The sequence below is a fragment of the Trachemys scripta genome, chromosome 2 (genome assembly GCF_013100865.1).
Source record: "Trachemys scripta elegans isolate TJP31775 chromosome 2, CAS_Tse_1.0, whole genome shotgun sequence".
Taxonomy (NCBI): Eukaryota; Metazoa; Chordata; order Testudines; family Emydidae; genus Trachemys; species Trachemys scripta.
The window spans coordinates 160,177,855-160,201,164 of record NC_048299.1 but is presented as its reverse complement, the minus strand read 5'-3'; positions in this window follow the sequence as shown (position 1 = coordinate 160,201,164).

Here is a 23,310-nt window from a genome sequence, read left to right as displayed (position 1 = left end):
GTCCCAAAGGAGAGGGTCACCCTTAGTTGAAAGAGCCTTGGTGAGCCAAGGACTCGAACATCAGAACCCTGGGAGGGGAGGGGAAGCAGGTCTCCCAACTATGAGTCTCCACATCCTCAACAAGGAGCCTCTCTGAGACTAGTTCAATGTGTTCTTCTCCACTGTTTGAAGTATAGAGCTAAATAGGCTTCATTAGGAGCCTATTTTGTTATATTAAATTTCTCAATCAGAACTGAAACCAGTTGTGGTAGGACTGTGTTTCTGCCTGCCTGCCTAGAGCTGGAAATTACCAATGTGTAGAGATTGCAGTAGAGAGGCAGGTGGCAGCAGATGGTGACTGACAGTCAGCTGGTGAATGAGTGGCTGGTGAGGCAGAGAAGTGCAACAAGCAGCCAGCAGGGCGGTGGCAGAGAAGCGTGATGAGTGGCCAACAGGGTGACTAGTAGAGAGGCATAACAAGCGGGCAGCAAGGCAGCTGGTGTAGAGACATGACAAGAGCGGTGAGCAGGTGGCCAGTGGGAGCGACCAGTGAGTGGCCAGCAGGGTGGCTGCCAGAGGGGGTGGCGAGCAAGTGCCTGAGCCATGGAGCAAATAAGGTGCCTCTTTTCTCCACCCCTCCACCTGGGGTGGGAGGTGAACTCTGCAGATGCATCTCTGAACTCTGGGTTTGTACTGACCAACTGTGAGTGGGTGCAGAGAAGGGTTGGGCACGTGAAGGGGGCTTTTGGGTTGCTGGGTTTAAGAACCTGAGGGGAAAAGGATACTGTCCAACCTACTTGATGGTAGGTCTTCTAATCATGGTTTATGTTTATGAACCCTGTTTGTGGTGTTTTCCCAAATTAATGCCAAGTTACTGCCCTCCTTTTATTAAAAGTTTCTTTTCTACACTCAGACTCTGTGCTTGCGAGTGGGGAAGTATTGAAGTATCTCCGAGGCACCCAGGCGTGGTGTGTAAATTTCCCAGGTTACTGGGTGGAGACTTGAGCTGGTTCTGTGTTGTAACAATGGAAATGAACCCCTAGATATTTAACCCAGCCATGGTTGCTGCTGGCTCCACCTGGCAGAAGGGTTACACAGTATTTGCATGTTATTTTAATAACAATTTACTCAGTAAATGAACTGAAAACAGTTTGCTTTCTTCTCCAAGTTTTTTGCTTGGATAATTCACTATTCCTCTAGTCTGCTGTTATCAAACAGGAATCACTACAAAGCCTTGTCATTGTTTCATTTGTACAGGTAAAGCCAATGGAAATCCTGTGTGCCCAGTGATGGCAGATTTGGGTCCAGCTATTAGAGACCCAGCTGAAAGAAGAGTAACTAGGCCAAGTGAAAAGGCATTTTTCATGTTTCAATGAAAAGCATAAATGCCTTCATTAAAACAAAACAAAAAAACAAATATGGACAAATGAGAAATAAGAGAGTGTATAGAGTCTGTGGGATTTACCCTGTGTTTAAAAGTTATTATTGAAGCTCCCATTGAAATCAATGGGAAAACTGTTTGGATCTAACACTAAAGACCAGTTGAGTTTGATCAAATACCAAAGTGGAACTGTGCTTATTGCAAGTTAGGCTTTAAAGGCACAAACGTTGTTCCTTTTCTGCAATGAAATACGAAGATATACAACCCGCTATGACATAAAGTAATATATACATATATGTTTTCTTCCCTTGTTAGGGGGTTTGAAAGTCTGCAGTTTTTCATTGTCTTATCTTGAAAATCTCATTTTTAATGAATGCCATCTCTACATCCTCAAAGACATGCACTTGTTAGGATTGTGGAATGGAATCACAGCTATATGCATATTTATAAATATGGGGATATTATATATACATGTATACATAAAGCAATTAAGACCAAAAAAAACCTCCAAACACATCATAAAGTAAGAAGAACAAGAAGCACAAGATTTTTTCCCCCACTTTTAACTTGTTTTTCATTGTAAAGCATTCAGATACCATGGTAATGAGTACAGTATTAGAACTTAGTAGATAGATTTGTCTCCTGAAATGGTTTGGCCATTACCCATAAATGATAGAGATGCTTATTTCCTATCAAACTTTTTGAACAAAATATTGTAAGTAGTGTAAGTGCATCGCAGCTATGGTGAACATGTTTCAGAAGACTTGATATATAAAGAAACAAGGTTGAAGGAGAAAAGAAAAAAACAGGTTAGCCTCTCCCCCACAAAAAACTTCACTCTTTGCCTATAGACATAGTATTCATCACATATTCCCTGAATTTAAGGGGAAAAAAGTACACCTGCCCTCATATATAATTCATATACAGTAGTAAGGATGAAATTAGAATCCAAAACTTAAATTGTTCATTATAGGTTTTATAGCACACATTTCTGTCAAATGTTTTGTCAACATTTAGGAACACAGGAATTGCAATACTGGATCAGACCAGTAGTCCATCTAGTCTGGTATCCTATCTCTGACAGAAGCTGGTACCATCTGACTCAGAGAAAGTTGCAGAAAAACAGTTGAAGCAAAAAATACCTCCCATAAGGGAAGTTTCATTCTAATCCCAGACAGTTAGTCATTGACTTATGCCCGGATGTATGAGAGCTCATATCCCTTCTAAAACAATGTTTTGTCTTACATTCTGAAACTGTCAATATTCTTGTTATTCATGGAAAAAAATAATCCTTTTCTAAATCCTATTACTCTCTGCGCCTCAATGACATCTTGTAGCAATGAGTTCCACAGCTCAGTTATGTGGCGTGATGTTTCCTTGTATCGGTTTTATATTTATTGCCTTTTGCTATCTTTGAATATGTCCTTGTGCTTATAGAAAGAGGATAAGCAAGAGCTCCCATTGTTTTGTACACCTCTCTTGGTATCCCCCCTTTTTGGTCTCCTCTCATACAGAGAGTCTTTCCTTGCATCTAATCATTTCTAATCATTGATCTGAAGAAGAGCTCTGTGCAGCTTGAAAGCTTGTACCTTCCACCAACTCAGGTTGGTCCAATAAAAAATATCACTTCACACTTATCTTGTTTCTCTCTAATCATTTCTGTCATCTATTTCTGAACTCCTTGTACTTCTACTTTATCTCTGAAGTTTGGATGACCAGAAATGAAACTTGTATTTCAGGTGATGGCATACAATTCAGTTATTTAAATTAATGGTAACATTTTCAGTAGAAGTTTTTCTATCTCCTTCCTTATGAATTCTAAAAGTTTATTCATTGTTTTTAATCACCACTGCACAAACGCCCCATCATCAATGGGTAGCCTTAACTATGTAATTTACAAATACTTTGTGCATTTGTAGCATGTGACATACATTTACCTAAAGGTTTTCTTAATCCAGGGGCTGAAAATACATTAGTATGTAAGATTAAATTCTGCCTCTGGGGTGTTTTTTCAAGTATCATTGTCTTTTTTTTAAAATCCAGTTATGAATGTCTAAGGCCCTATCCAGATCTTTATATATTTATATGCCAGGATCTTCACTAATAGAGTACTAATTGGCTTGATATTATGTCTGTTTGATATGTAAAATTTACAGCCATAAAATGACATGTATGAGAGTCTGGAGCCATGATCTATTTTATTAAGTGTTTTGCATATAGGCATGGGTGATACTGTAAAGAGGAAATAGGGGATGCTCCCCTGCTGTTTATCTATTATATATCATAATTCTGGGGTACAGTAAAGAGAAATCTTTGTCTCTTCATCAAAGCATGCTGAATTTAAGGGGAATTTAGTAGATTCTTTCAGAATATAGTTATGGACAAGCAGAATTTCAAAGCCATTTTAGCAGGCCAGTCTCAGAGCTATTTTATGTAGGTCAGTCAAGTTCACAACACATGATTTTGTAAGTCAGTCAGGTTTGCACACATGATTCCAAATTAGGACTGTAGCCTTCCAACCCTAATGGCAAGATCGAGTCCACAAGCCACTCCTGGGGAGAACATCATACCTGGAGCCCTTCAGTCCTGTGCGATATGAACTGTTATGGGTGAAATTCTGGCCTCACTGAAGTCAATGGGAATTTTGCCTTTGATTCAATGAGTCAGGATTTCACTGATAGTGCCTTGTATTCCAAGTGCTTTCAGACCCCAGACATGGGTGGAAATACCAGGAAAACAGTATTTCTCAGAGTATCTTGGCACTCCTGCCTCTAGTTCAATCAGGGAAAGAGAAACATGAAAATATAAAATAAAACATGCATTTAATGAATATTTTTGAAATTTAAAAATATCCCACTTCAAATTTGATTTTTTTTTAATTCAGCTTTTGGTCAGTTCTTATTACATCCAAACTATTTTACCTATCTCTTCCTAAAATGTACCTCCCCCCCCATACACACCCCGCCGGGCCCAATTTTGCTATCATTGAAATCAGTGACAAACTCCCATTGACATCAGTGGAGCATGGTCAAGATTTGCAAGAATAACCTATTATGGTATTTTGTGAATAAATGCTGAATAGCAACTCAGGACACCCACTGTGATTACTAAACAGCTGAACAAGAACACCAAGGGTTTGTTATGTTTTCCTTCTCCCTTTTTGCTTCTTCACCATCACTAAAAAGAACTTTGGAAAGAACAAGAGCAGTTGCTGAGCCAAGAACACTGAACAAACCTGCAGCTGGTGGTACCACCTGTGCCTGTCAAATTCCAGTCAGGAAGAGTATCTTTTATCTGAATTACCGGTGGGGAAGAAGCCAAAGACAGAGAATTTCACATTGATTCATGTTCAAAGGTATAAACTGAGAGTGCTTGTCTGGGCTCAAGCAGCGATTATTAATTTTTCCTAGCAGGTCAGAGCTAAATTAAAAGGGTATCAGGAGGAGAAGGTTTTGAAACAAATTGATAAATTAAACAGTAATAAGTCACCAGGACCAGATGGTATTCACCCAGAGTTCTGAAGGAACTCAAATATGAAATTGCAGAACTACTAACTGTGGAATGTAACCGGTCGCTTAAATCAGCTTCTGTACCAGATGACTGGAAGATAGCTAATGTGACGCCGATTTTTTTTTAAAAAGGTTCCGGAATCCCAGCAATTACAGGCTGGCAAGCCTAACTTCAGTACAGGTATATTGGTTGAGACTATAATAAAGAACAGAAGATAAGATACTGGGCTAGATGGACGATTGGTCTGACACAGTATGGCTGGTCTTATGTTCTGAGATGTAGACTGGGATTTATTCCTGACTCTGTCGCTGACCTGTTGCGGGACCTTGCACAAGTCACTTTACATCTCTCTGCCTCTGTTTCCTTCTCTACCCTTTTTCTGTTTGTGAATTGTGAACTCTTTGGTGACTGCGACTCTCTTACTAGGTGTATCTCAGGGCCTAGAACAAGAGGGTCTTGATCTTATTTGGGGCCTTGAGGCACTACCATAAAACATATATGGTATTGCCAGTCGCAATCATTCAAAAATCATGAGTCAGCCCCCTTCAAAAAATCATGAGCTTGGTTTAAAAATTAGGAGATTAAAATGAGGGTTTTTTTTTCTTTTTCCTTCTGGGTTTTAAGTTTCTCTCCCCACAACTATTTTCTGCTTCATGGATCTACAAGATCTTGCAGAGGTGAGAGCGAGACCTGGAGGAGGGGCTGGAGTGGTCACTGTGTGGCATGAGACTGGGCCAGCCACTAGGGAGCAGGTAGGATTCCCCTGCCCAGCCTGGTCCCTCCTTCCAGACATTGTGGGTCGCAGTGGAGAAACCAAGGGGAGGGGCAGGACCATGCACCACCCACCTGGGTGGGATGGGGGACAGGGCAGGGTACTGGCTTCTGGATGGGAGGCACAGAGTGTTGTCATACAGGACATCAGCCGCTGTGGTGGTGGGAGAGGCGCACAGGGCACCAGCTACAGAGGAACTGCCATAGGAATCGCAGTAGGAACTTCAGGGAAATCTCTTCTCAGCTTGGAGCCAGCCGGCCCTCCCTGTCCTCCCATCTCAGTAGCTTCCCTCGTTCCCCCTCCCAGCTTCTTTTTGAGCCATAGCATACAAACAGCTCTTGTTTGTGGTTCCTTTACTAATTATTATGATTAGTCTAGTTATTAATGTGATGACATTATATTAACATACACCTCTACCTCGATATAACGCTGTCCTCGGGAGCCAAAAAATCTTACCGCGTTATAGGTGAAACCATGTTATATTGAACTTGCTTTGATCCACCGGAGTGCATAGCCCCCCGCCCCCCCCCCGAGCACTGCTTTACCATGTTATATCCGAATTCACGTTATATTGGGTCACGTTATATCGAGGTAGAGGTGTATATGATTTGTGTAAATTGTAAATGTATGTGATAGTTTACAAGACATAGAATATGATGATTCCTGCCCTGAACTGTTTACTATCTACCCCCCTTTGGGATTTCCATTGGACTTTCCCTAAACTCTTTTCCTCAATACAATCCTTTCCATTATAGGAGAAACAATTGGCAACAGATCCTGATGTTTTTTTTTTCTCTAGGTCTCTAGACAAAGCTAGTTGTTTTTATTTGTATTATTCATGAGCTGTTTATATTTTTCTTAACTTTTAAAATGATCCATTGCCTTTTAATAAGACTCACCTAGGCTGATGAGACAGACAAAGCCAGAGAACTGTTTCATTTAAAGGGAGAGAGACAAGAAAGAAGTTTGCTCTCTAGGCAAATTTTCTGGAGCTTGCCCAGCTCTGGCTTAAATTATCTTCATGAGGCTGTTGTTAGCAGTTGCACTGTTACATTATGCATGATTCCTGACTGTTCCTGGTATGAACAAAGAGCACAGTGTTTGATTAGTGCTTTTCAGTTTTATGATAAGCTTTGCAATTTGTTGGCGTTACTTAGGTTAATATCTTATTATTTTGCATTTTATAAGACCCCATTACATTTTTATTAATAATGATGTCATGTTTGGTAGCGAGGATCAATAAGCCGTCCAGTGAGTAATGTTTACATATTTACACTATTAGAATGCAATAAGTCAATTAGGCAGCTCTCTGCATTGGGATAACTTTGTAGATGCATTTTTCAGAAAGTAGCATGCCCAATGTGCAGATCCACTGCATTGAAAGTGAATTCTGAACTGCAACCTGTGCGAAGGTATCACAATGGGCAACCCATTCTACATGCTTAAACTAGGAAAATAAATAATGGTGCTTACGTCCATGTTCCAAGGATCTTCATGAACTTAGCTCTCAGTGCTAGGATCCTGCTTGTACAATGCATTGTTCCTTTCCCCTCCACAACTAGTACTTCCCCTATCATTGCTCTGGAGGACACCCCCCACATCCCTGCAAGTTACCCCAACCTGGATTGTTCCCTGGTGCTTTGAACCTGTGCTGTTCTTGGGAGGGAAAATTCTATTCCCTCCCCCAATAGCAGTGATTGCTTCTCTCCACCAACTGGAACTCCCCAAATGGTGTTACACCTTGCAAAACATCAGCATCCTCTTGAGAAAAGAAATGGAGAGGGAAAACTGCTTACCTCCTACACATAATTGGTTCTTTTTTACACATCTCCATGATACCAAAGAGACCCTTGATAATTTGAACCCACCAGCCAAGCTAACATGGAGGAAGGCAGTCTGCTGGCAGTTATCACCATGGTGCAGTTGATGAAAGCTATGATTGTTGCTGTATGTAATTATAGTTACTCCCACTAATAACAGTGATCACTCTAGTATTAATTAGTCTCATTGACTAATTATATAAAGCCAGATTATGCCTTGCTGCTTCCCTGGTATGCAAGATGTGATAGGGTGCATGGAGCACTCCCCCCACCCCCTGCCCTCTTGTGTCTCTGAGCAGCAGCATGCAAATTACAGATATTGTGGTACAGGAACTGCTTCATGCAACCTCTCCAGTTCAAGATAACTCAAAGCAGGCAGGGAGGAGGTGGAGCCCTGCCCCCTCTCCTCTGCCCACACACCCTCCCCCTGACCGACTTATGGATCTGATTGGTCTTTCAAAGTAGGGAAGGACTGTCCAATCCACATATCCCCCCTGGAAGCATCAGGGTTGGTGTAGCACTGCAACATTGCTCTAAAGGCACAGAGTATTGCCACTCAGAAATCATAAGCCAATCCTCAAAAAAAATCATGAAGTTGGCTTAAAAGACCATAAGATTAAAAATACATTTTGTATTCTTTTATTTCCTTTTTGAGCTTTGAGCCTTTGGTCTCATTTTCAAGCTTCTCTCTGCAACCATAAAACCTAGAAACATTTTTTTCCCTTCTTTTTTAAATAAAAGTTGAGATTCTCACATAATTATTTGGTGCCAGGAGCTGCACAGAAAATATTGTGATACTCATGATAAAACTAAAAGAGCTGGCAACAATGGACACAGCTAAGTTTTATTCATTGGATACTAGAGAATTAGTTATTTGTTGGGAATAGCTTGAGCCATCTCTATACTCAATATTTTTTTAAATCATCCTGAATTAAACCTAAATATGGTCTAAATGCCTCCTCTGGTGATAATCTATTCTCTCTCACAAACCCCTGAACTGGGGGAGCTCTTCCTGTTGAAGACATTACATTCTTTAAATGCCAACATCATTTCAGTGGCAGCTTTGTATACATAGTTTGTGAAATGCTTTGGTATCATGCAGACGTTTTATATATATAAAAATGTGTAAAATATTACTTCAGTGCAGCTGAAGAGAAAGTATGATTATAAATTGACCCTTTATGTGCAGATTTTTATTTAGTGTTAACATTTGTTCCTTTCAGCAGTGTGATTCAAATAGAATAGAAAAATAAAATTTGTTTCATTATCTTGAAGGTAATCTGATGTAACTTACAAAGCAATGGGCCAAATCCAGACCTGGTGTGAGTGAGTAAAACTCCAGTGAAACCAGTGGAGTTGTAACTGCTTACACCATGTCTAAGATTATTCCCTACTCTTTTCAAAATAAGTTTTGAAGAGCTAGCTGTCACAATTCTAACATCATGTGAAGAATGTGAGTCAGCTGAGCTGAAATCTGACATTAAATGATCATGACAGCCTTTTATCCAAAAGACCTGGAGCTTTGTATTATCATGTGTGCCCAAAACACTGGTTTCAGCTTTTTCAATATCATGACTTTTTTTTCTTGTCTCTAATAATCTACGCTGCATACACTGGAAAAAATCTTACATATGAACAGCTGACACCCTTCCGCAAATAGAAGGGATATATATCTTTCTTTTCAGACAAAGGTTTATACATAAAGTGATAAAAACCCTTAGATTTTGTATTGGCATGAAAAGGCTCTTGCTCTCTGTCTTTTTTATGGTTTAGAAGTGTAGTGGTTTCAGAGAGATATTTATGTTCACTTTTGTAACACAGGCATGCATACCGCCAGTTTCTCTTACTCTGATGGGGGCAAATGTCAGCTCTTCTTCATTCAGTCTGTGGGGCTAGTAATAAAAACAGAACCTAGTTAAAACGATTTTCTTATTTTATTTACTAACCATAAGAAAGGTGCTTATGAAAAGCATTGCGTTGAAAGCAATGAAGACTGATGTCCTCTTTCTTTTCTCAACAGGACTATTCCAATTTAGCAGCCATTTGGAGGAGTGGAGGCCTCATACACTAAACCCACCATGCTTTTCATCTGTCTATATTCTGGCTTTGCAGAAAATAGGTTCTTTTCCATTTTGTCATAGAATAATAGAACATAGAACTAAAAATGGAAAAGACTTATAGAGCTTTATTCAAAAAGTCACATTCACAAATGCGCATGTAAAAATGTATGCACACTGGTATGCACAATTTAATGTACATTTACCACAATACTGTAAATTGGTTATTTGCATATGGTCTTGAGTCACCACTCTGTCACACCAGTTTTATGCTAGTGTAGCTCAGTTTGCTTCACTGGGGAAAAATGATGTAACAGAGAGAGGAAACAGGTCTTATGCATTTAACTCTAGTCATTTGCACATGCACTTTAGCAAGTCGTTGTTGTACCTGTCTGTGTAAATTTTTTTTATGAGCAATTGCATGACTGACCTTTTGAAAATGTCAGTGTTTCTGGTCATCCTGTTGCCCTCTTGATGCCAGTGATGGTTGCTTAAACTGAACTCAGTCTGTCTGTCTGCACAACTCACAATGCAGGATTGGGAACTTTATAAGACTCTCATGATAGGTCTTCCACCACCCCTGCAAGACTATTCTGCAGTCTAACATCTAGACCACACTGTTAATGTCCCCTTTTCTCTGTTTCATCCCATTAATTCATATTAGAACCCCCTAACCGATTCTTGTCTCTCCTTGGTGTTTGGATAAAAGGACACATTTATTTTTAGAGATGGGTCCTAATTGACGCTGCTCCAGAATGAATATGGAAGTTGAGTATCGGGGTTAGCTATGTCAGTCTGTATCCAAAAAAAACAAGGAGGAGTCCAGTGGCACCTTAAAGACTAACAGATTTATTTGGATATAAGCTTTCATGGTTTTTTTTTTTACCCATGAAAGCTTATGCCCCAACAAATCTGTTAGTCTTTAAGGTGCCACCGGACTCCTTGTTGTTTTTATGGAAGTTGAACCACTCTCTCATCCCCCGAGATAGTGCTCTCAGATTGCACTACACATAGTTGGGGGAGGCTTGAACTGCCACTCTTTGTGTTGTAATTGTTGTGTGTGTGTGTCTATATATAATAGCTGCAGAAACTGAAATGCCCTATCAAGCCAACACCCTGTCACTAATGGTCAGATTTTCAGAAAGGTGGCGCCTCCAGCAGTACTGAGTGCTTTTGAAAATTTGACCCTAAATTCACACAATTAAAGGGGAGGTTTAGGGATTTAGAAGCAGATGTCCTATTGGTTCCTAAACCCCTTAGGCACCTTTGAAAATCTTCCCCCTAACTAAATACACACTCTTGCTTCTTTTCAGGGCCCTGTGGATGGTCCAGTTGGAAGTAGGAATTGATACAGTCTGGTATTTTCTTTGATACAAAATCCTGGCTCTCCAAATGCAGAAGGAACCAAGAAGAAAAGGAACAGTTTCTTAGGGTACATCTATACTTACCTCCGAGTTCGGCAGCAAGCAATTGATCTTCTGGGATCGATTTATTGCGTCTTGTCTAGACGCGATAAATCGATCCCGGAAGTGCTCGCCGTCGACACCCGTACTCCTGCTCCGCGAGAGAAGTACACGGAGTCGACGGGGGAGCCTGCCTGCTGCGTGTGGACCTGCGGTAAGTACCTTGTAGTTCGAAATAAGATACTTCAACTTCAGGTACATTATTCACGTAGCTGAAGTTGCGTATCTTAGTTCGAAGTGGGGGGTTAGTGTGGACCAGCCCTTAGTTTACAGTCCCAGGCCTCTTTAGCCAAAAGTCCCAAAAGCTTTCTCTCTATTTTTTTCCCGGGTCACACTGTGTTCACAAGCTGCTGCTTGGCTTTCATGTTTTTTGCCTGTGTATCTCTCTCTGTTCTTGTATGTTTTCAGTTCCTGTGTGTTCGCTCTTCACCTCCCACACATACACCTACCCAAAACAATACTCAGTTAAAAACTCCTGGGTGGTTTCATGCACACTTTTTGTCTTATGTGAGGGTTTATGCTTATATTTATGTTAACTGAAAGGTGAGTTCACACCTATCAGTCTGAATGGGGGTTAATTCAACACATAACAAGGCTTCACCCATCTCAAGTCCCATTGGCTCCTAAATCCCTTAGAACATTTTGAAAATCTTTCCCTCAACAAATACATATAAAACAAAAGTATGCTTTGTTGACACATTTTCTCCTTTGTTTCCCATTCATATTTTGAAAACTTTTATCCTTTAAGTCTGATTTTCAGTTATTCATTTTCTTTTTAAAGATGTAGAACTTTAGAGAAGACACTTTTATCTGACAGGCTTCTAAGAAGTTATTGAATACGCATTACTTTTTTTTAATGGAATTTGGTATTGAATGAGAGGAAGAATCAGGCAGGTCTCACTGGTGTCCACACAATCCAGTCTTCCATGGGCAAAATGAAATGCTTCCCTAGCCTTTTATTTGACCTTTTGCCTACCTACATGCATTTCAAAATCTCACTTTTATACTGCTCACTGCTCTTCAACATTTAAAAAGTCCTAGAGGCTTTAACCATACAACACCCATTCACTCAAACAGAAAATGCATGGTTAATTCCCTATACAAAACCTTGCCTTTTTTTTTTTTTTTTTTAAAGAAGCTATAACTGGCCAATTTGTATTTGCTGAAATGTGGCCAAAGTTCTGTGTTAAACATCAATAGGGGAATTATAAAACCTCTTTGCATAGTTACTCACTTTTTCGGAACTGAGCCCACATTGTTCTTATCTTCCCATATTAGGTTTAATATGTTGTGTCAAGCATTTCAACCTCTAACTTCCATCAAAAGATAAATGACAGCTGTCTCTGAATTAATGGAACACAAGAGGCAGATCGCTGCTCCTGACCCTCCAACCTTTGAAATGTTTAAATATGCACTCATCTGACCCAATCTTGCTATTTCCACTTTTCCAATTTGTGTACTGGTGATTGATAAAGGCGAAGGAAGAGTTCAACTCTTTACAGATGTCATCTGTCAAACATCACTGTGTCACTCCATCGGCAATTCTCTTTGTGCCTCTAGAACCTGGCAATGTATTTTAATAAAGAACAGGGACTGTTTGAATAAATAAATGTCCACTTGGTTAGAGAATCAAACATGATCTTGAGAAGTCCTAAGTCCATTGTCTCCTGCACCTTGTTCTTTATCTTTCCTTATTGGATATTGTGGCCCCAAATCTGCTACAGTGTTAGGGTGGTGTAAATCATTGTAAAAACCTGGGGAGAACAGAATCAGGGCATCAGACTTTCTGCTCTCAGTTAATTTGTAGAAAAAAATGCTGTCACTTAGACAACAGATTTGGGAGTCACTAATTAGGGGAACATCTGAGTACGTGGCAGAGATTTATGCTTGAAATTCTGGGCATGAAAAATTAAGGTGAAAATTTTGGGGCTTATTAAAGGAATGCTGGGCAGAAGTCCAACCAATAATCAAGACCCTTAGTGAACAAGCTTCTCTATATTCTGGATCCTCAAATTTTTCCATAGCGTGGACCACAACTTAATAAAGAGAATGTCTCATAGACTCTTCTCATCTCTTCATTTTCAGCTGTATAAACCATGTCTCCTCCCATTTGTGATCTGATAACAACATTACTATGGCAATTTCATTAATTGCTTACCTGGAAAAGCAATATAAGGAAATTATTTCATGTATTTTTAGCCTCCGTTATGCAATTTATCAATTAGAAACAAGCAAAACAGAACAACCAGCTCTGTTTGGATCACCAGTGAACGTTCCACAGACTACCAGTTGCCAGATTTTGAGAATCAAAACTCTATATTATACATGTTGTCATTTTTATATGCTGCACTCTGTATTTTCCACATGATACATAGCATAAATGGGTCTGAGCCTCTGAATTTTGAACCCAACCCCACAAAATTTGTGGAGTTCTGAATGGTGCTATTATTACTGACAATTAAAAAAAGATGTTAGCCAAGAAATTCTGATCCCACATCAGATTAGAATTCTAAACTACCAGCTCCTAGATTCAGGAGTGTTCAGATATGGGAATTTTCATTCAATCCCATCTCTATATTATAGCAAGATTGGCAGTTGCTGCTCTTACCTTATCTTTTAAGTAGCTCAAAACTTTAACCATTTTGCTTGAAATTTTCTATACTTGGCTTTTACCCAGAAGTTGTTGTTACTTTGTTTTCTTAAGCTTTGAGTGAAAACTGTTTAACCATTTTTGAGTCTGAGGAGTGTGGGGATAAAACACTTCTTCCCCTATACTATCTATCTATCTATATATATAAAAACACACTTAAAAAAAAATCTTTCCTGCCAAAATAGCTGGGAATTGAGAGTTGAAATACAGCAGGGAAACAGACGTTACTAAGGAGAAGTGCCTTTGATTGTAAGAGAAAAACTGGTGCTGATTTGGCCATGTTATATCTTTGAAAATAACATATTGATGAACGCGGATTGTAGGATTGGATTTCTAGGTGCCTCCCCACATTTGGGATATTTTAAAGCATTATGAAAGATGTTGCAAAATACTATGGACACCTAATGCTGTAAGAAAATCTCCCGTACCTTTTTAAGATGTGAAGAGGGTTAGGGAGGACTCCTGTGTACTTTGTGACGTAAGCAGGGGCTGTGGAAAAAGTTCCAGCATCCAGGGGCAGCTCCAGACACCAACGCAGCAAGCGCATGCGTGGGGCGGGAAGCTGCAGGGGGTGGCCTGCCGGTTGCTGTGAGGGCAGCAGTCAGGAGGCCTTCGGCAGAGTGTCTTCGGGAGGTCCGCCGGTCCCGTGGTTTCGGCGTCAATTCGGTGGCAGGTATGCCGAAGCTGTGGGATCAGCAGATCACCCGCAGAAACGCTGCCGAAGGCCACCTGACTGCCATGATTGGGGCGGCAAAAAACATAAAGCCGCCCCTGCCAGAATCTGTGAATATTTTCTGGTGAAAAGGGATGGAGAAGGTGGAACTTGTACGGTGCAAAGGAGTTGTAAGAGGGCTCCTGTGTACTTGTAGAAAAAAAACCCCAGTAAGATAGTGTTAGTTGAAAACTAGCTTGTGAGTACAGACTAGATTGTGGCTTTTCCACAAGCCTTGTGTGAAGGCCAATGCACTGATGTGTTATCCCAGAAGCAGTACAGGTAGAAAGTCATGCTTCAGAGAGGCACAATTCACCTCTGCTTTCCTCTTGCTTCAAGGGAGCAGAATTGGCTGCTGGTCCATATAAGCAGCAAATTACTTCCTGCTCTGTGTTAGCTCAAGTTTGTGGGCTGGCATGTTGAGGAGAGAGAGCGGGGTGTGGAATCAAGGCTCCACCTATTCCCAACCCACCTGGAGCTGGGTGGGGGAAAGCAGACAACATGCAGAACCTCGCTACCCTTCCACATCTGGCACAAGCTGCAGCTAGGCCACATACAGGTGTAAGGCAATTTATGCACTGTATGGCTATGCATGGAAGGGCACAGTCTAGCTTATTGGAAGCAGCTAGCATTAATGATACTACCCATGCAGTAAGATGTTACTCAATGTCAGAGTGGTATAATCTGCACCTAAGTGCAAATGACTGCAGTTTAGCTCTCAATTTAGGGTTGCCAACTTTCTAATCACACAAAACTGAACACCCCTGCCCTGACTCTTCTCCAAGGCCCCACCCCTGCTCACTGCATCCCACCCTCACTCACTTTCACTGGGCTGGGCAGGAGGTTGGGGTGCAGAAGTGGGTGAGGTCTCCAGCTAGGGGTGTGGGCTCTGGGGTGGGGCAGGGGGTGGGGTGCGGGAGGGGTCTGGGTTCTGGGCTGGGGGTGCAGGCTCCAGGTGGGGCCAGAAATGAGGGGTTCAGGGTGTGGGAGAGGTGTCCAGGCTGGGGATGGGGCTTGGGGGTATGTGGGGGGTGAGAACTCTGGCTGGGGTGCAGGATTTGGGGTGGGACCGGGGCTGAGAGGTTTAGAGTGTGGGAGGGGGTGCAGGCTCTGGCTGGGGGTGTGGGCTCTGAGGTGGGGGTGAGGATGAGGGGTTTGGGGTACAGGAGGTGGCTGGGGCAGTGGGTTGGGGTGCAGGAGGGGATACAGGGTCCTGATGACGCTTACCACAGCTCCCAGGAAGGCTGCCAGGTCTCTGCAGCCCCTAGACACATGAGCGGCCAAGGAGGCTCCACGTGCTGCCCTCACACCCGCAGGTGCTGACCCCACAGCCTCCATTGGTCGTCTAGGGACTGCAAGGAGTGAGCGACCGCTTCTGGGAGCCACACAGAGCCAGGGCAGGCAGGGAGCCTGTCTTAGCCCCAGGCCCCTACTGTACTACCGACCAGCCTTTCAACATCCTTGTTGGCATTGCCAACCAGAGCCACCAGGGTACCTTTTCGACTGGGAATTCTGGTCGAAAACCGGATGCCTGGCAATCCTATCTCAATTACAAACAATCTCACTCAAGGCCATGTCATGGGAATGCAGTGATAGAAGGTGATTGGTGGGGAAGGTGTAAGGAGCCTCCTCCTGCCTACCTCATGTATGGCCCATGAAATTCCAGTCCCTCAGGGAAGAGGACTGTGGGTCGGAGGCCCTGTTTCCCTATGAGGTAGAGAGTAGCACAGGTCATCCAGGCACTGGCAGGGGAGGGGAATAAGATGGATGTCACAAAGAGAAATAGCAGCAGGCACATTCCCTCTGCATGTCTGGGACCTGGCCTCTGAGTACTCCCCTTGGAGCTGTGTTGCTCGACCCCACACCTGGGGGCCAAGCCGAAATGGCATAACTGAGTCTGTGATGATATTCCCCTCTTCAGGCCACAGCATTACTCGCCAGGAAGCTGCAGCCAAAAGTGCATAGTGTATTGAGGAATAGTCTATTCGGTGCTTCTTCATTCACTTTCAAGATCCTGTGATAGACAAACTCAGCTTTTCTTTTGACACTGCTCTAGATGTGAAGTTGGCTTTGCAACGTGAATTACTGATCCACTCATCTTTTTAATTCAAATTTAATCTGAGATCTCATTGATCTTGCTGTTTCTAAGAAGGAAACAGCAACGATCCATGTGGCTGATATATATATATATATATATATATGTTTAAAAAATATAGATCTGGCATTACAAGGAGATATCTTTTAGTTGAAGAAAAAGAATCCCCCCCCCCACACACAGAAAAAATACGTTAAAAATAATATTCTTCTGGAGAAATCCTGAGACCCTAATTTAGGGAAAGATCATGGCTGGCTCTAAAATGGCCATCAAAGTTCCCCTGAGCCAATGGTTCATTGGGCCTAAAATGGCCATACAGAGATATAAATGGTAGTAAAATTTCCTACCCCATTGTCCCTTTGGTCCAGACATGAGGAGTAACCAGGAGCTATTTGCTAGTATTTCTCTCCCTCATCTTTGAGCAGGAAGGCGTTAGTGTGGGTGGGGACGCAAGGCTCTGCCAGCCTACCGCACGACACTTGCCCAGCAGGGAAGCAGTATGTCCCTGGGAAAAAGGCTGTAGCAGATTACTTCCCCCCCTAGAAGAAGAAAGTCATGATTTCTTTGCTAGTGTGCTCTTTGGGCAGCAGATAGCTGCACTACCCCTTAGTCTGTAGTCTGTGTCTTAACGCACAGTCTGCTCTTATTAAAATCTGAGGCAAACTCCAGAGGGAGGTTATTCCCCCCTCCCCTTCCCCTGAGCATGGACTGAATAAAGATCTCAGGGTTTGGTCCTTATAAAAATTAAAATCATGCATCTGAATTGTGGAATTGACCATAACATAATATATGCTGATATCGATTGTCCTACTCAGGTAAAACTCCCATTGAAGTCAATGAGATTGGGACCCCCTTATGCTGAAGTTCTGTACCAGTTATAGTACTATTCCTGTATAGTGTTTAGGAAGAAATTAGGAAATAGACTGGCTGGAGAGAAGGTACCATGTATTTCACTAACTGCATGAGCAGCCATCTGAGCCCAAGTCTGCTCAGGTTTTTGGAAATCTCTTAAAGCACACCCAGAGGCTTAGTACAGATGTTAATCACACCAAGAGTAACATGACAATGGTTTAGCTGCATCTTCATACCCATATTCATCTTATGAGTTATATCCTTTTAATTCCTGGAACTGGTGATTTCCCTATTTTAGTAGATTAGGCTTGTCCGCTGTTTTAGTATTGATACCCCTGAATTTGTTCTAAGTTTTTCAAATCATCCCCCATCACCCAAATTAAGCTTCAAAGTTAAAATGAGAAATTTGGTTTCATTGGGTGTAATTTTATTATTTTTAAGGCTGAAAATTGAGTTGCTCTAAATTGTGTGGAGGGGGGTAAGGGGGGGAGGTAAAAAGAACCATATGGTTCTTAAACCTTTGTATGCATGATTTGCATATCACATTTGCCTTACATTTTCTTTTGTTTATACAGATGGGGAAAAGTTCCGTTCCAATCTATACATTGCATTCTCATTGTTTCCTTCAAATTGTAAAAGGATCATATCACCCTTGTGCTGTCCTATCTGAACCAGGAATTATATATTGTTCCAGTTTCAAAGAGTACAGCCCGGCTGAGTACAGTCACACCTAAATAAAAGCCTAGTGGACCACTTAGCAGACAACAATTTCCTGTATCCAACTGCTTACATACAGAAATCCAATAGGGCTTAGCTGACACAACTATCATGGGTCTCTTCAGGCTAAAAAGGTTGCTGTATCCTATTTTAGAGCATCTGCTGCATAACTCTTGGTCATATGGTAGCCCTTAGGAAACAGTTCTCTATAGGGAAAAAACATATCTTATAAGCCTCATACATTAAAAACAAGCAGTTAAACTTCTAATTACCACCTTCAGGATGATTCCTCCACAGTCTCTCTCGATTTGCATGTCAATGAAAACTTTGTGCCTCAAGAAACAAAGTTAAACAATGTGATTAAGCTTCCTACACATAGTATAGGATGTTTAAGTGAGAAAACAACCCACTGTAGTTCAATAATTATTTTCTGGTTCCAGGGAATTGACTACGCAAAATCCACCCAGGCTCTGTTTTATATATTCAATATCCTAAATGCTGTAGTGTTTGTAGTCTTAATTTCTGTCCAATAGGGCCCAACTTGTTTCCTCTAGTCAGGGCCGGCTCCAGCTTTTTTGCTGACCCAAGCGGCAAAGCGAAAAAAAAAAAAAAACGAAAAGCTAAAACCGCGATCGGCGGCACTTCAGCGGCAGCTCTACCGCGCTGCTTTATTCTTTGGCAGCAATTCGGCAGTGGGTCCTTCGCTCCTTCGGACTGAAGGACCCGCAGCTGAATTGCCATCAAAGACCCAGACGTGCCGCCCCTTTCCATTGCCCCCCACCAAGCACCTGCTTCCTTCCCTGGTGCCTGGAGCCGGCCCTGCCTCTAGTGCCAACAGATTTCTGCACATTCCTCCACTTTTTAATACTTTAACCATGGCAGATTTTTTTTCCCTTTAAAACGTTCATAATCTGGTACTGATTGGACTATTCAGTTCAGTGTGACTCACTGTGGACCTTAACCAGAAGCCCTCATTCAGGAAGAATTCCCAATTGATTTTAGTTTTCCCATGACTGAGGTCTTCAGGATTGGATCTGGCATGGCCTTGGGAAATTGCGTATATTGTTGTTTCTGAATGGCTGTCCACACAGCATCACTGAAGGTCAGATCCTCAGCTGGTATAAATCCACATATCTCCATTGAAGCCACTGGAGCCATGTTGATTTACAGCAGCTAAAGGTGTGGCCCTTATAACACTGGTCTACAATTTTTGAGAAGTCGTCTGCTTCAGAGATAAAATGTGCTATTTATTATGTATTTTGATGTGCTGAATTCAAATATGACAATTAAAACAACTGATTGGCTACTGTTTCTAAGATATTTAAGTTTTTACATTTTATGTCTATGTATATTGTGTAGATAGTAGAGTTTTAATCATAAATTGTAAACCTAGGTCTCTTCATGTGTTTATGGTTGCTTTACATGATAATATTTCACCTGTCCTGTTTATGTAACACTTTAAAAATCAGCAAAAGGGTTATATAAATAAAATTTATTATGAAACAAAAGGCAAAAAACTATTATGTACATAGTTTAGTCCTATTCAGTGTCTACTCAGCGTTTCTTGGCTTGTCTCTTGTATTCATTAAATGGAGCATCTCTTGTCACTATCCAGCAATAGTCTGCAAGCATTGATGGGCTCCATTTGCCCTGATAGCGTTTCTCCATTGTTGCAATGTCTTGGTGAAATCGCTCGCCGTTCTCGTCGCTCACTGCTCCGCAGTTCGGTGGAAAAAAATCTAGATGAGAGTGCCAAAATTGTATCTTTAGTGAAATGTTGCAACCAAGGCTTTTGTATGCCTTGAGGAGGTTTTCCACCAACAACCTGTAGTTGCCTGCCTTGTTGTTTCTGAGAAAATTTATTGCCACTAACTGGAAGGCTTTCCATGTTTTTCCTTGCCACGCAGTGCATGGTCAAATGCATCATCTCAAAGAAGTTCACGAATCTGAGGACCAACAAAGACACCTTCCTTTATCTTAGCTTCACTTAACCTTGGAAATTTTCCACGGAGGTACTTGAAAGCTGCTTGCGTTTTGTCAATGGCCTTGACAAAGTTCTTCATCAGACCCAGCTTGATGTGTAAGGGTGGTAACAAAATCTTCCTTGATTCAACAAGTGGTGGATGCTGAATACTTGTCCTCCCAGGCTCCAATGACTGTCGGAGTGGCCAATCTTTCTTGATGTAGTGGGAACCTCTTGCACGACTATCCCATTCGCAGAGAAAACAGCAGTACTTTGTGTATTCAGTCTGCAGACCAAGCAAGAGAGCAACAACCTTCAAATCGCCACAAAGCTGCCACTGATGGTCATAGTTTATGCACCTCAAAAGTTGTTTCGTGTTGTCATAGGTTTCCTTCATATGGACTGCATGACCAACTGGAATTGATGGCAAAATATTGCCATTATGCAGTAAAACAGCTTTAAGACTCCTCTTCGATGAATCAATGAACAGTCTCCACTCATCTGGATCGTGAACGATGTTGAGGGCTGCCATCACACTATTGATGTTGTTGCAGGCTACAAGATCACCTTCCATGAAGAAGAATGGGACAAGATCCTTTTGATGGTCATGGAACATGGAAACCCTAACATCACCTGCCAGGAGATTCCACTGCTGTAGTCTGGAGCCCAACAGCTCTGCCTTATTCTTGGGTAGTTCCAAATCCCTGACAAGGTCATTCAGTTCACCTTGTGTTATAAGGTGTGGTTCAGAGGAGGAGGATGGGAGAAAATGTGGGTCCTGTGACATTGATGGTTCAGGACCAGAAGTTTCATCCTCTTCCTCGTCTGACTCAAGTGAGAATGATTCTGGTGCATCAGGAACCGGCAGTCCTTCTCCGTGGGGTACTGGGCGTATAGCTGATGGAATGTTTGGATAATGCACAGTCCACTTTTTCTTCTTTGACACACCTTTTCCAACTGGAGGCACCATGCAGAAGTAACAATTGCTGGTATGATCTGTTGCACTGCAAAAGGCATAGATTTCCTTTTCTTGTTTAACCACTGATGAAGATTTGTTGCACAAGTGTTGCAGCATATGTGTGGGGCCCACCTCTCGTCCTGATCTCCAATTTTGCAGCCAAAGTAAAGGTGATAGGCTTTCTTAACCATAGTGGTTATACTGCGCTTTTGGGATGCAAAAGTCACTTCACCACAAACATAGCAGAAGTTATCTGCACTGTTCACACAAGTACGAGGCATCTCTGCTCACTTTGGCTAAACAGAAATGTGTCCCTTTGCAAAATCAAACACTGACAAATAAGAGAGCACGACTGTGTGATTTCTAGAGCTGATATAGGGCAATTTGTTCAGCAGAATGATGTAAGCTTCGTTATGATTGCATCATCCATGACTTCTAGGAATAACACGATGCAATTCATATCATGTATGACGCAATACCAGCTTCAGATTGCATCATTCATTGTTTTGCCTAAAAAGCGAGTACTGTCCAAACCCAGTCATAGATTTATTCATAGATCCAGTCAAAGATGTATTTTAGTCATTTCTGGTTTAAATTGAGATCCCTTCCCTTTATAACTAACTTATCCTCTGCCATTCCCAAGTCAAGGGTCGTATATCTTGAAAACTAGAGCCAATCAACACTTTTAAGCATCATTTTCGTTCTCAGTGACCCAGAATTAGTAAAGTTTGACTACATTTATTTCAAAATCATTTTGGCTGTAGAGCCGTGTAATCTAAGGACTGTTCTATGCCTCTTTAAAATTGGTAAAATAAGCAGAATTATTTGAAACCACCAAGCACATTTTCACAGAAATGGCACCACCATGTCCAGCCTACTCTGGCAACAAGCTGTGAGTCTGCAGAGGGGGAGCCTGGTACAGCATCTGTGCAGAGCTCACTGCACAGTTAGGGCTTTAGTATGAAAACAGTTCGTGACCCAGAAATACATTTTTTCCCTCCATGAAATATTTATGAAATGCCAATGTGTGCTCTTTTCTCAGGAGCCAGAGATGGCTGACAGTTTTGAGGTGGATGGATCTGGAAGCAAGAACTTATCTTCATTAACGGCATCTGATAGAACATGGCTAGGCTAGGCTCATTTTCCATTATGCCTTTGACGTGTCCAGACCTGCCTACTCCAAGCTCCTGGGAAGAATATTCCCCATAGTGAGCACCTGGCTGCTCTCCCTATAACTGACCATTTCTACCCAGCTCCACTTGCTTGTCAGATCCAGTATTGCCAAACTTCCTTACAGTATGGGCCGCATACTGGTGAGGATATCATTTTGCTGACACCTCTTCTCCATTTGCATTCACAAAGACCACTTTTCTTCCCATTTGCCACTGCACAGTGGCAACTACAACAGTTTCTCCCAATCTGAAAAATATTAGTAGGTAGGTGTTTTTTTAATTTTTTAGCTGCATTCAATATGATGAGTGTTTTGTCCTTTTGATAGCAGTTAACCACACTGGCTGCTTTTGCTCTCCATTTCAATACTCCCTCCCACCTGTTACTCTCACATGGAAGCAGAGTACCATATGACTAGCAAGCTTTCCACAGCAGAGCTTTCAAGTATATTGGATTTTATGAAATATTCCCCTTTTCAGTTGAATCAGCATTGTCTGTTCTATGGAAAAGCGAGACATTGAAAGATGCTTTAGCCTGGGCAGTGGGTGAAGCTTCCCCTGAAGGAGGCTAGCTTTCTGGCTGCCTCTTCTGCCCGCGGCCCTGCCTGCACTTCACCACTGCTCCACCTCAGCCCCTGCTCCTCCTCAGGCCCTGACCCCCTCCTCTCCTGACTCCCCTCACCACTGTTCGCCGCTTTCCTCCTTCGCTCTACCCCCACCGCAAGGCCCCCTGCTCACTGCTCCTCATGTCCCACCTCTCCTCCACTCCCTCCCTCACAAGGGTGGGGGCTGTTGCCTGATCTTAGATTATGTATTAATTATATTGATTACTTAAGAATCCCCAATTATCACTTTGAGGTTTGACAGCTTCTTGTCCCAAGATGAGACCCAGTATTATTTAAATTATTATATATTTGGGAACCCCGATGTGCATAGTTACAACACTCACACTATAGTAACTCTTTTATATTTACAAATATAGTTTATTAATACGTTTAGCACAGTCACAAACATCCCAACGCAGTAGGTAGATAGAGATACTAGAGAATGTACATCTGCACGTCCATATACTCACACCATCTCCTGTAAAACATTTATCCTGAAATGTTAGCCATCATCTTCCTCATCACCACCACCTTCCCTATCATCACCGGTGGCCATCATTCTGGCATCTCCCAAGGACTAGATCTCTCTCTCCCACTGCCCCTAAGC